The sequence below is a fragment of the Triticum aestivum genome, chromosome 7D (assembly GCF_018294505.1).
Source record: "Triticum aestivum cultivar Chinese Spring chromosome 7D, IWGSC CS RefSeq v2.1, whole genome shotgun sequence".
Classification (NCBI taxonomy): Eukaryota; Viridiplantae; Streptophyta; class Magnoliopsida; order Poales; family Poaceae; genus Triticum; species Triticum aestivum.
In genome coordinates this window covers 161,312,434-161,327,592 of record NC_057814.1, presented here as the reverse complement: position 1 = coordinate 161,327,592, position 15,159 = coordinate 161,312,434, and positions in this window count along the sequence as shown.

The following is a 15,159-nucleotide window of genomic DNA, read 5'->3' as shown; positions in this document are numbered from 1 at the left end:
TAATAAATGGAACGGTGGTAAGTTGCATGCCAATATATCTCGGAATGGCTATGGAAATGCCATGATAGGTAGGTATGGTGGCTGTTTTGAGGAAGGTATATGGTGGGTGTATGATACCGGCGAAACGTGCACGGTATTAGAGAGGCTAGCAATGGTGGAAGGAGGAAAAGTGCGTATAATCCATGGACTCAACATTAGTCATAAAGAACTCATATACTTCTTGCAAAAATCTACAAGTTATCAAAGCAAAGTATTACGCGCATGCTCCTAGGGGGATAGATTGGTAGGAAAAGACCATCGCTCGTCCCCGACCGCCACTCATAAGGAAGACAATCAATAAATAAATCATGCTCCGACTTCATCACATAATGGTTCACCATACGTGCATGCTACGGGAATCACAAACTTTAACATAAGTATTTCTCAAATTCAAAACTACTCAACTAGCATGACTCTAATATCACCATCTTCATATCTCAAAACAATTATCTAGTATCAAAGTTCTCATAATATTAAACACACTCATAATTTTTTATTACTAATCTTGAATGCCTATCATTCTCAAAGCCAACTACCATGCTGTTTTGTAGGACTATTAAAATAATATAAGTGAATCATGAGAGAAAAATAGTTTCTATAAAACAAAATCACCACCGTGCTCTAAAAGATATAAGTGAAGCACTAGAGCAAAAACTATATAGCTCAAAAGATATAAGTGAAGCACATAGAGTATTCTAATAAATTCCGAATCATGTGTGTCTCTCTCAAAAGGTGTGTACAACAAAGATGATTGTGGTAAACTAAAAAGCAAAGACTCAAATAATACAAGACGCTCCAAGCAAAACACATATTATGTGGTGAATAAAAATATAGCTCGAAGTAAAGTTATCGATGGAAGTAGACGAAAGAGGGGATGCCTTCCGGGGCATCCCCAAGCTTTGGCTTTTTGGTGTCCTTAGATTATCTTGGGGTGCCATGGGCATCCCAAAGCTTAGGCTCTTTCCACTCCTTGTTCCATAATCCATCAAATCTTTCACCCAAAACTTGAAAACTTCACAACACAAAACTTAACAGAAAATCTCGTGAGCTCCGTTAGCGAAAGAAAACAAAACACCACTTCAAGGTACTGTAATGAACTCATTATTTATTTATATTGGTGTTAAACCTAATGTATTCCAACTTCTCTATGGTTTATAAACTATTTTACTAGCCATAGATTCATCAAAATAAGCAAACAACACACAAAAACAGAATCTGTCAAAAACAGAACAGTCTGTAGTAATCTGTAACTAATGCAAACTTTTGGAAATCCAAAAATTCAGACAAAATAGGAATACCTAGACAATTTGTTTATTGATCAGAAGCAATTGGAATCAATATTTAATCACGTTCTGGTGATTTTTAACAATTATTTTCGTGAACAGAAATTTTCTGCAATTTTCAGCAAGATCAAATAACTATCATCCAAGAAGATCCTATAGGTTTAACTTGGCACAAACACTAATTAAAACATAAAAACACATATAACCAGAGGCTAGATCAAATATGTATTCCTAAACATAAGAAAAAAAGCAAAAAACTAAAAATAAAATTGGGTTGCCTCCCAACAAGCGCTATCGTTTAACGCCCCTAGCTAGGCATAAAAGCACGGATAGATCTAGGTATTGCCATCTTTGGTTTTAGGGAAGAAAAGATAAAACCTATTATCTATGGAATTAATCTTTCTATTTTGATAAAGCACGTGGCTATTAATGGTAGAAGAAAGATTAAACACGTTGCGGAAATTGGCATCTAGGCTAGCTTTTATTTCTTTGATAGATTCGTTTTGGTAAGAGAGCAAAAGAGATGTGGATTCAACTTTCTCATTCATGGGGTGCCCAAATATAGTTTTCATCTTTTCATAGGTATCTATGGGGTCCCCTTCAAGAAAACCCTCTTCAAAAATAGAATCTAAAACTTGTTTGAACGAAGCGGGCAACCCAACATAAAAGCTTTTTAAGTAAACCTCAATTTGATATTGGGGTACATAGCTAGCCCGGATCCTTAACAGCCTTTCCCAAGCATCTTTTAAAGATTCATCGAGTAAATAACGAAAAATTCCAGAATCATCTTCATCAAAATTATTAAGATTCTCATTGAAAACTCCGGCAGTTTTTTCCATAGTATCTCTATTTATGAGTTTAGATAAAATAGCAGGATTGTCTAAAGTGCTAAAACTCGGGAGAGAAACCCCAACCCTTTTTGATTCTGGCATGGCGAAAGGAAGGCGAGCGGAAAAGAGAGGGCGAATAAAACTGCAAGGGTGAAGTGGGGGAGAGGAAAACGAGAGGAAAATGGCAAATAATGTAATGTGGGAGATAAGGGTTTGTGATGGGTACTTGGTATGTTGACTTTTGCGTAGACTCCCCGGCAACGGCGCCAGAAATCCTTCTTGCTACCTCTTGAGCACTGCGTTGGTTTTCCCTTGAAGAGGAAAGGGTGATGCAGCAAAGTAGCGTAAGTATTTCCCTCAGTTTTTGAGAACCAAGGTATCAATCCAGTTGGAGGCCACACACGAGTCCCTCGCACCTACACAAACAAATAAATCCTCGCAACCAACGCAATAAAGGGGTTGTCAATCCCTTCACGGTCACTTACGAGAGTGAGATCTGATAGATATGATAAGATAATATTTTTGGTATTTTTATGATAAAGATGCAAAGTAAAGAAAGCAAAATAAAGATGACGCTAGAAATAACTTGTTGTCGGGAGATTAATATGATGGAAAATAGAACCGGGGGCCATAGGTTTCACTAGTGGCTTCTCTCAAGAGCATAATTATTACGGTGGGTGTACAAATTACTGTTGAGCAATTGACAGAATTGAGCATAGTTATGAGAATATCTAGGTATGATCATGTATATAGGCATCACGTCCGAGACAAGTAGACCGACTCGTGCCTGCATCTACTACTATTACTCCACACATCGACCGCTATCCAGCATGCATCTAGAGTATTAAGTTCAAAAGAACAGAGTAACGCTTTATGTAAGATGACATGATGTAGAGGGATAAACTCATGCAATATGATATAAACCCCATCTTGTTATCCTCGATGGCAACAATACAATACGTGCCTTGCTGCCCCTACTGTCACTGGGAAAGGACACCACAAGATTTAACCCAAAGCTAAGCACTTCTCCCATTGCAAGAAAGATAAATCTAGTAGGCCAAACCAAACTGATAATTCGAACAGACTTTCAAAGATAACCAATCATACATAAAAGAATTCAGAGAAGATTCAAATATTGTTCATAGATAAACTTGATCATAAACCCACAATTCATCGGTCTCAACAAACACACCGCAAAAAAAGATTACATCGAATAGATCTCCACAAGAGAGGGGGAGAACATTGTATTGAGATCCAAAAAGAGAGAAGAAGCCATCTAGATAATAACTATGGACCCGAAGGTCTGAGGTAAACTACTCACACATCATCGGAGAGGCTATGGTGTTGATGTAGAAGCCCTCCGTGATCGATGCCCCCTCCGGCGGAGCTCCGGGAAAGGCCCCAAGATGGGATCTCACAGGTACAGAACGTTGCGGCGGTGGAATTAGGTTTTTGGCTCCGTATCTGGTAGTTTGGGGGTACGTAGGTATATATAGGAGGAAGAAGTACGTCGGTGGAGCAACGTGGGGCCCACGAGGGTGGAGGGCGCGCCCAGGGGGGTAGGCGCGCCCCCCTACCTCGTGCCCTCCTGGTTGATGTCTTGACGTAGGGTCCAAGTCCTCTGGATCACCTTCGTTTCGAAAATCACATTCCCGAAGGTTTCATTCCGTTTGGACTCCGTTTGATATTCTTTTTCCGCGAAACTCTGAAATAGGCAAAAAACAACAATTCTGGGCTGGGCCTCCGGTTAATAGGTTTGTCCCAAAAATAATATAAAAGTGTATAATAAAGCCCATTAATGTCCAAAACAGAATATAATATAGCATGAAACAATCAAAAATTATAGATACGTTGGAGACGTATCAGGGAGACAACTAGTACAAGCTATCCTAACAAAAGTGGTATTCGCCTGCCAAAGGCTCTGGTGGTGACGCTGCTGTGGGCTCCGCCAGTGGCGGATCCATTAATTGAACATAGCCGGGGCGGAATATTTGAGGTGCAAATTTTCATTGACAAATGCAAGTCCGTTGAACCAAATCTCATAAAATTCAAATATGAAGCTAGATGCACCGTAAAATTAACATAACCAATGATGTAGAACAGTTCAAGATTCTCGACAACTAGGTGATGTAACCACCAAAAATCACAAAATCTAACATGAACATGCTGCGAGGGAAATCGTAACCATACTGCTGATATGGGCCTTTCTTCAAATATTCCCTCCTCACTGCATCTTTGAATTCTGGACCAGAATAATCACAAATTTGTTTTCGGAGTCCCGGATCAGGTTGAATTAGAATAGAAGTTTGCAAAGTGTTATCATGAGAACCCTGATAAGATACTTCAGGTTCATGAACAAGATCTTCTACAATGTTTGCATCCGAGGTTTCATTGGATGACATGTTTGCATCAGTTTCATGAACAGGAACAGGAGCTTGAGATTCAGTAGTTAGGTTATTTCCAAAATAAGCAGCAATTGGTTTCATTTTCTTACAAAATCCTACATTACAACATAATCATGTATAGCACTGGATTGTAGCAATTGGTTCCAAAATAAGCAACAATTTGTAGTTGGGTACATATTGAAGATCAACATCAGAAGGAAATGGATTGGAGTTGGACTACCTGCTGATTGCGCTTGCTGATTTTGCAACATGTAGCTGCGCGTTTGCACGAGTTAGATGCTCTGCCGCCGTTGCCTCCTCCCAGACCCGGGACATCTTCTTTTGGTTCGCCCCATCCGCGGACCCAGATCAAGATCAGGTGCCCGGCGGCTGGCGGATGGTGGCTGGCGGTCCGGCGAGGCGGAGCTCTGTGGCGGCGAGCCAACGGCGGCTAGGTTGGCCTCGCTGGGCGCTGGCTGCATGGCTCGATTTGGGGATTTACTGGGATTGCCTGTATGTGTTCGGTGGATTGGGGCATGGTCGCAAATAGATTGGGGCTATGGGCTTCTACTGGGCTTGTGTTTCATCGTGCAGTTCAGTGCAAGTCCCCACATGTATCAGCCCATGTAGCAAACGAATCGTAATTTTTCATATACAGGGATTTCGGAGACCCGGGGCGGCCGACCATAGTCGCCCCTACCGTGGCGCCGCCACTTGGCTCCGCGATGACCTCCGTCCTGCCGTCCTGCTGGTCTTGGTCTTGTTGCACCGATATGGAAACCTTTGCGTGATGCCTCAGGACTCCTCGCGTGCGCTTGCCTCCTTAACACCAAAGAGGAAACTGGTACACTGCGCCCGCTGGCGCCCGCCTGGCCTTGGTCGTCATGGCTCACGTCATGTGAACCTCGCGAGGTGCCCCCTGCATAGATATCTCCGCTCCTCGGGAGCCAGCCTAGCGAGGCCACCCCCAGGAAGGTCTTGGTATCATCCGCCTCGCGAGGCTGTGCCCCTCGCGAGGGTCTTGAGTAGTTGCTGCCTAAGCTGGGCCGTACCGGGCCATTGGTGGAGCCACGCTGTAGGCCGCAGGCAGGCAAGCCTGGGCACCCCCGTTCCCAGGGCGCCGACAGCGCCACCCCCGCAGCCGCGATGGGAGGATGATGCTCCGGCTGGTGCAACTAGTGCGCCATATGGAGAAATCGCACCTCCTCTGTGTGATGTCTGCGTTGATTGGCATCCACGAGTAGGTTTAGCTAGTACGCGCCGAAATGTCGCGGTGGTATTATCGTGACGAAGGGAGAAGGTAATGGGATAGCCTCGCCGTTGGGCTTTTATAGCCAAGGTGACGGAAGGCTCGACGACAGTGATGTGGCGGGGCGGCTATTCGATGGGAAGCCACGAGGGAGCGCGTGCCATTTAATGGCCGGGTGGTTGATAGTGACATCGTCACCTCGTATATGAATATCTATACGCAGTGGTGCGTGTAGATGTGGCATCAGTCTTTAAGACCTGGTCATGGCGCGAGGATTTTCATGTGTGCGCTTTGCTTTGGAGCGAGTTCCAAATGAAGCCTCCACAATCTATTTGAAGAGTACAAGCCATTTTTGATGTGATCTTCATAATATATGACGAACACAACGCGTATAACAACTCTGCTAGAGTGCCTTTCCATGTTTTGATCGTCATAGTAGTAGTTGTTATGACGATTGGACATGTATGACGCATTAATGATTGAAGACCTTGGCGGCCTCTCGTCCTTCTGTCTAGTTTTTTTAGACTAGGGCAAACGAATTAAGCTTAAACAAATGGTTCTTTGAGGTAACAACGAATAAAAACAGATTTGTTGACACAACGGTCCCCTTGGTTGGACTCATCGAGCCAAATCTTCTCAGAACAACGGCACAACATCTTCTCATTTATTACTCCTCCCGGAGGACAGAAGTCACCTCCTCCTCAGATTCGTAGCAATCATCGTCCGGGTCCGAGTCAGGGCTCACGTACTCCTCCCGGAACTCAGCGTAGCCCTTCGTGATCAAATCGATGCGGATCTTGTCCACCAAGATTAGTTCGTCGTCCTTCGTCTTCCGCTGGCATTGCGCGTCTAGTACGAGAGCTCTCTGCTGGATCCAACCTGGCGGGAACACCCCGCCGGCTTCAACTCCGAGGATATCGTCGACGGCGGGGTTCTTTTTTTTTGCGACTTAAGACGGTGGTGGGGTTCTTCAACATCAACCAGAGACGGATCTGTTCATTCCGTAACCGAACCATGCCTGGGGCCGCCACAGACTTGGTCTCGGGCTTGGACTCCTTCATGATCCTGTCAATGGCTAGCTCCATCTGCTCCGCGCTCAACGCCCCAGACCCCGGGAAGCCCAGCAGCGCCGCCTTGATCCTCCTCCGCAGCTCTGCGTCTTCAGTCGTGGTACCGGGCATCGGGAGTGGGTCCGCCCAATGCCAGCGCGGCTTCTCCTCGAACGCCGCCAGCTTCCTTTTGCCCTTCCGTGGAACCTCCTCGCCGGTCGCCGCCGCCTCCGCCGACATATGTTTGGTAGTGGTGCACCCGCCGAAGCGAAAAATCACCCTCCCAGCCGGGCCGTGGGTCGGTTGCGCGTCGCCCCTGCCTGCGCCCGCGCCTGGTGGATTGGTCGTGCGATGGATTTAGGGGTTGTGGTAATATATACCGGCGGCGGGGGTGTCGTCTCTCGATCTATAAAGCCAGAGGCGAGACCCAAGTCCAGACCCACTCGGTATTGTTAACCTTTTTTTGTGTGCAACAAACCTTTTCGGTACTCTAAAAAAAAACATTTTCGGTCCAGGCTCCACTTGGTTAGGGCAGATTTTTGTTTTTTGAGAATCATGGTGATCAGGGAACTCCTTTTTTTTTGAGAGGTCTGTAGGCGCCCGTTGGACAAGTGGCGCCTACAGCGACCAGCAGTGGGCCGCGGTCCAGTTACAACATTGCTAACAATCTGCTCTAAAATACAGCAGAAAAAAAAGCTTATTCCTGTAGAGATTCGTAAATACCGGGTTTTGAACTCCAAGCGCAAGGGTCAAGAGCAGTCGCTCGTAACCACCAGGTCACGCTCATTCCGTTGACCACAAATAGGAAAAACCTCTATTTGACCCTTCCTCTTGTTAACATATATTATATATATCCAGTAAAGTATTTTAAAAAGAAAGTATAAATTCGAAACAGAATTCTAAAATATACTGAAAACAGGTACAAAGTTAAAAAAAAAAGGTTCATAGAAATTCAAAAGAGTTCGTGGAAATGGAAAGAGTTCATCGGTTTCAGAAAAAAATTCACGAATTTGAAAAAAAATCGTCGTCTCCAGAAAAAGTTCACAAATTTGAAAAAAAGTTGACAGATTAAAAAAAAATCACAAATTTGGAAAAGAGTTCATTGATTTTGAAAAAAGTTCATTAATTTTGAAAATAAGTTCATCAATTTTGAGAAAAAGTTCATCAATTTGAAAAAAGTTCATCCAAATTTTAGAAAAGTTCATCTGAATTGAACAAAAAAATAAATTGATTTAGAAAAAAGTTCATCGAATTTGAAAAAAAGTTCATTGATATTGAAAAAGTTCACAAATTTGAAATAATAGTTCACCGATTTGAGAAAATATCGTCGAATATGAAAGAAAAATCGTTGAATTTTAAAAAAGTTCATCAATTTTGAAAAAAAGTTCATCAAACCAGGAAGAAGAGGAAAATATAAAAGAAAAAAGCGATAACAGGAAGCAAAAAACGAAAACAGGAAAAAGAAAAAAGAAAAAAGAAAACAGGAAAAAGGAAAACGAAAACAACAGGAAACGAAATATAAGATAAGAAGAGAAGACGATGGAACTAATCATATCTAATAGCGGTGGCGTAGTGGCAAGAGCTGAGGGCTTGCGATGAACTGGTTCCGAGTTTCAGAAATATTTTCCAAGTTTATTAACTTTTTTGAAAATCATGCATGTATTTTAAAATTCGCTAATTTTTTTTCAATTCATGATTTATTTTTGAATACATGAACATTTTTTTAAATTCAAGAACATTTCTGAAACTTCATGTACATTTTTGAATTTGTGAATATTTTTTGAAGTCGTGAATAATTTTTGTATTTCACGCACATTTTTCAAATTCGAAACTTTTGAAAACATTATAATTATTTCAACGCAAAGATGTTTTGAATTCCCGAACATTTTTTAAATTCATGAATATATTATATGACTTCATGATTTTTAGGAATGCAGGAACGTTTTTGAATTCACAAACACTTTTTGAATTCATGAACATTTTTTGATTTCAAGAACATTTTTCAAAATCATGAACAAATTTTAAATTTGCAAAGAGAATTGTATTGGCAAATATATTTTTGTATCTGCATACATTTTCTAAATTTTTGAAACAAATTGAAATCCCAAACTTTTTTTTGAATCTACGATTCGTGAACATTTTAGTTAAAAAGCAAAAAATAAAAACAAAACAAAACCAAAGTAACAAAGGAAAAAAAGGGCACACTCTCTGCACTTGGACCGTCCGAAAGGACGAAAGTAGGGTGCGCGATTCCGTGCTTTCCACCGCACAACGTGAGGAATAGGAGGTCTGCCCCCAAACCTATTTTGAATTTGGTTTTAATTTAGGGTATTTTGTACGTCTAAACGAGTCAGCGAGTATTTGATTGCTGCGTTTGGATGACCAAAGGTGTTCGGGCCGTCCAGTACGATCCAAACATTTGCGGGCGATTTGGTGATCCGCGTCGAAGTTGCCCTTAATAGAAGAAAGCGAAATCACACGTGCGCACATGATAACTGGCAGAAGGCAAAAGACCCTAGACTTGTTATGCTACGTTGTAGATCTCGTCGATCGGCATAGGTCTAAAGTTTCGAAACTAAAGTAGCGACATGGAGTTTGTAATCCTAGATACACATGCATCCGAATGAACAATGCAATAAATTAGTAGTAAAAAATATCAGAAAAATCAAATATTTCTAGGACTACGGGGAGTGGAAGTCATTTATTACTCCCTTGCATGGTTGCACCTGATTTATGAAGCAAAGGGCGCCTACGTGAGCTATGAGATGTACAAGAGGATTCTAATCACGAAGGACGGGTTGTGTCACCATCTGTAGCACTCCAGGATCGGCACTATGCAGATTTAGCCATGTTCCACTGGGCTCCATATAGAATTAATCCCAAGGACACCAAAGCTTCACATAACGTCAAAACATGCCTTCCATGTTGAAAAGTTGATATCATGACACAAATAATGAAATAATCCACAATTACAATAATTACATAGACAACAACTCATACAATCAGGGACATACGACAAAATTCCAACTCATATAACGAAAAGGAATGAAGCTTAGACAATTAAGAATACAAATTGCCTCAAGAAGGCTCAAAATAAAGCAAATGACGTCCATATCCCCACCCAGTCCGCTGTCTGTGGTATAACTAGCTAATGCCATCCATCACCACACATGTAAGTGTTTGTTATAGTAAGATGAGTGCATATGGTGTACACCGCAAGTTTCATTACAAAGGCTACTAGCACTAACAATACAAATAGGTATGGAAGGAATAAGTGGTGAAGCTGCAAGCACCTAAGCAACACACTATAACTTATGTCCAATAGAAAAAGATGAGAAGTGTGACTGAAGAAGCAACTCATGACCTAAATGCCCTTTCCCCCCACCTATGCAAACATAAGACTACCTTGTCCAAGTAAGAAGTTATGGTGCTCGTTTTTTTTGAAAAATACAAAGACCATGTTTATTTAAAAAAAAACTTGTGTGTGTTCACTACGGATTCATGAAATTTTGTTTTGAAAAAAATGTAATTTGTAAGCCGTACAAAACAAAAACCTGGCCCAAAAAAAAATGGCCCATTTAAAAATAGATATTTATCCTTTTTTGGTACGCCACATGTGAAAGTAAAATATTATGAAAATTTGCACATAGGTAACATAAATATGTGTGTGTGTATTCACAGAAAAATCAACTTTTTTTACGTTCTAGAAAATGCTTTTTTTAAACGGGCACCATTGCTAATTTTCGTGCCTTGTCCTCCCTTTCGCATAACCCCACAAAGAAGAGGCAGTCAAGGCACTCACACATTGAAAAGTTTTAATTATTAGGTTGAAGTTGTTCTATGAACTGTTACAAAGCTTCAAGTCGTACATAACCGCGAACATGACTTTTTGAAAAGATTTAATCTTACACGAGTGCACCAACATCCCCATCATAGGCTCCAAATGCACACCCGTCAAAATCAACTGGGTCATTGTAGCCACACCCAGTGAAGGACTTGAATCGCAAAATCCTAAACGACACGACAACGCTTGCCGACAACACCCGCTATGGCCCATGATCATGGTAGTTTGAATACTATGTCACTACATACGAGATCATGGTATTGAAGGCGACCACCAGACCTAACTTTCAAGAGCATACCACATGCAACGAGGCTTGTGTTGAGGAACGTAGTGATATTTAAAAAATTTCCTACGTGTCACCAAGATCAATCTAGGAGATGCTAGCAACGAGAGAGAGGGAGTGCATCTTCATACCTTTGAAGATCGCTAAGTGTCACGACCGGTTTTTCAATAAAATAATTATTGAGAAACCAATCCCTGTTACGGACCAGCGAGGAAGAATTCCTTCTCACTGATAGACAATATGTTGGTCACAGAAGAAAAATACCAGGAGTACTAAGTATAATACAAGGTTGAGCAGAGACTGCCCAACAATTTATTACATGCACGCCGATAAAACAATACGGCGGATAGGGTGGCAAACTACTAACTCACGATAATAACGATGGTGGAGATATCACCGCGAGGCGAGTGATATGACTCCAGAAGACTACAGCTCTTCGAGCGTCGGAGTGAGGCTCGAGAAGACTTATTGCAGGTGGCGGAAGCGTAAACAAAGCAAGTGACCAAAATCCAGGATCGCGCAGGACTGACTGGGACTCCTCTAGGCATCGGACGCGCTATCGAACTCTTCCTCCAAGAGATCGCCTTCGTCAACATCTGGCCAAATCAACAAGCCAGGTGAGTACTATAAAAGTACTCGCAAGACAGTTCGGACATAAGGTATAACAAATGCGAACATGAAATACATGAAAAAGTTAACCAGTACGATCAGACATAGAGGTAATAAATACTGGGTGCCAAGCGAGGGTCTGAATGACTCCTCGAGTGGAAAATGCGGAATAATAATACTGGTGCCAAACGAGTGTCTGAAAGACTCCTCGAGCGGAAAATGCGGAATAATAATACTGGTACCAAACGAGTGTCTGAAAGACTCCTCGAGCGGAAAATGCGGAATAATAATGCCACAGTCGGGCGTCGAGGCGACACCACATAAAGGGCTTATAACAGAAAATAAAGATAGTGCTTGCCACAGTCGGACGTCTGAGCGACATCGCATAAAGGGCTTATATATAATGTAAGAAGTAAAAACACGCCACAGTCGGACGTCTGCGCGACGTCACATAAAGGGCTTATATCACAGCTCAATAATACAATAGTTTGAGAACGTAATTTATCACGAGCATGAAACAAATATAAAGTTAGTCCTTCCACAGGAAAAACAATAAATCTGGATTACCACTTGAGCTTGCTCACCGGGGACGGGTTCTTCCACACGGATAGATATGGATACAAAGTTTACACTACTTGATTAAGGGTACGATGATTTGGAAGGAATTGACTCTGCAGAGTTTGTACTTAACCACAGCCAACGGATTTCAGTAGTCACGGGGACTAGTTCCGTCTGCGGTGTTTTGGAAGAAACACGTCTAACCAGTACACACCCAATTTAACCATCCGAGGCCAGGGATCACCCTCGGCATCGTTCAAGAAAAACCTTGAGACGGGGAGGCTACAACCTCGCGTAGCATGGGATCAAATTTCTATACGCGCGCTATAAGGGGGTGCCCCCCCTCTCGGTCCCAACCGGAAACACCCATGCCCCCTGACCGGATGACTGGCTTTAATCCTGGGCCAAGGTACCATCATCCCGGCCTCTCTGTTTGGTGTGTACACGGAAAGAGGTTACCAACTTACTAAACCGCATCCCTGGCAATGAGACATGTGGTAGCACGGAAAGAGGAATGAACGGTAACGCGGCTCCAACCACGTTAACGTCGGGGAAAAGTCGGATGTCGCGAGGCTGGCATGCTACAACAGTACCACCTTGCTGCCCTTCATGTCACCACATGATTAGGCCATCTCTCATCAGAGATCATCACAACTTTGGAACATGCGGAAAAGAAACGATAACGTGGCTCCAACCACGTTAACGTCGGAAAAAGTCGGATGACGCAAGGCTGGCATGCTACAACAGTACCACCTTGCTGCCCTTCATGTCACCACATGATTAGGCCATCTCTCATCAGAGATCATCACAACTTTGGAACAACCGGGTAGTTGCCTCACAAGCAACAGGGTATTTACCGACACTCATATGCCACGCACCAACTTTCACGCAAACATGCAAAACACCTGTCATATCAAATGTTCAAAACATGCTTGCCTGGTTCGGAGAAGTCGGAGTCTAGCTCGGCGAAGTTCGCGGCCCCGTCACCTCTCCCGGAACCTACGGCAATCACGAAACGGGTACTAACGTGAAAACCAACACATGCACAGAAACTTTGCCAAATATTTTCCAAATAAATCCCATAAAAAACTAGACAAAATTTTAAGAATGTTAGAAAAAGAATCACTCAAAAAATACCTTTTTATTAAAAAGTTATAAAGGTTTCTGTCCAGGGACCTTTCTGTAATGAAACAGAAAAGTTCCAGGGTTTTAACTGAGAAAACAGAAAACGGTTCGTTTGGAAATGCGCAAGCGCAAGAGAGAAAGCGTATTTCGCCCGAAGGCGCCAACAGAAAACGGTTCGGGGAAAATAAAACAGAGGCTGACACGCGGGGTCCGCATGTCAGGTTTGAAAAGGCTCGCCGGCGCCCGAAGACGGCGGTGGACGCCGGCGTCGAACCACGGCGAGTTAGGAGAAACGGAGGGTACCAAGAGCTTCAGTGTCTTCTTCCGCGTCGGTGGGTGGTGGACTCGTCCAACGGGGAGCACCACGTTGACGGCGACACTATCTCCGGCGGACGGCGGTTCGGGTGAGGATGGGGAACTCCGGTGGAGGGCTGCAAGCTTCAAATTGAAGTGCGGGTCAGAACGAGAGATGCATGGTGAAGCTACTGGCAAGAGAATGGAGGCGGAGGAGCACACACGGGGGCGAATCGGGCTGGATCCCGTGGCGGGTCGCGGCGGCCGGAGCCGAGGAAGGAGACCTCCTCGGGGCTCTTCCAGTGGCTAGGCGTGCTCTAGGGGAAGTGCAGGGCTGGTGGGTGCTCGAGTTGAAGCTCGGGGTCTCTATTTATAGGCAGATCGACGGGGTGGCCGTGAACGGAGAATCTCCGGCGAGCGATTACGGCGGAGCAGTGGATTGGAAGGTGGTCTGAGCGGTCGGGCAGCATCAGTGGAGATTACTGGAGTTGTTCCACTTCTAAACGGAGCTGGCCCCGGCGTAATGGCGTCTGTCCACGGTGAGGTGACCGCACGGGCTCAACGGCGGCAGAGAGCGCGCTCCGCGCCCTGCGGTTCACGACGAGAGCGGCAGTGCATTCGGGGGAGTGGAAGGCCACGCGGCGGGCTCCGGTGGTTTGGGCGGCGCTGGGTGGAGTCGTCGGCGCCGTGTCTCCCGCTGGCGTCCGCAAAGCCGCCGCCGGCGTCGGTCACGGGGCGGCGCACCTTCTGCTGCTCGTCGCCGACTCCCGCAAGGTGCCAGGCGCTCGTGCGGTGCAGGAACAAGAGGGCGGGGACGAGGAGCAAGGCGACGCGGTGGCACTGGCGAGATCGATGCCCATCTCTGAAGAAAACGACAGTGAGCACTGCAGTGTTCTCTGAACTTACTGAAACTTGACAGAGACAGTGCACTGCAGGTGTTCGACAGAAGGTTTTGGCTATGAGATAAATTTTTCTGGAGCTGTAACTTGGTGAGATGACCACTCAATGCACCCAGAGGCTGCATGAATTTACTTGGAATTTTTGGAGAAGGTTTTGAATGAATTTCACCAAATTTGGCAAATCTGGTCCAAACTTGCAGCAGATGTAGTTTGAAAATTTTGAACTGGAGACCAGTGGATCTTCATGGTTCTAGGTTGAGGGTTCAAAGGACTAGGAGGGGAAAAGGTTTGGTGGCAAAAATCAAAACAGAAAAAGGAGTTCCTTTGTAAATCTCCAAGTGCTATAAGAGAAGACAGAAATTTATTTGAATAGAATTTGAATGGAGATGATCACATGAGGAGGTTCAACTTGCTGGATTTGATGCAAATCATGATCCAAAGGTGAGGGAAGGGTTAGGAGAGAGGATTTGCACTAATGCCATGGCAAGAAGGAATAGTTGAAAGTGGCAAAGGACTTTCCAAAAGCCATAGTGCATTCTCAAAAGGATTTTCAAAGGTTATTCTCTCAAATGAAAAACATTTTGTCTTGAGCCCAAATGAAGAACAAGAACTCCCAAGGCCAAAGGCAGATCTTGGGTGAATCCAAACAAAACTTTTGCCATAAAGAAAATATATGAGAGGGAGAGTTCTCTTGAAGAAAAATTTTAAATCAC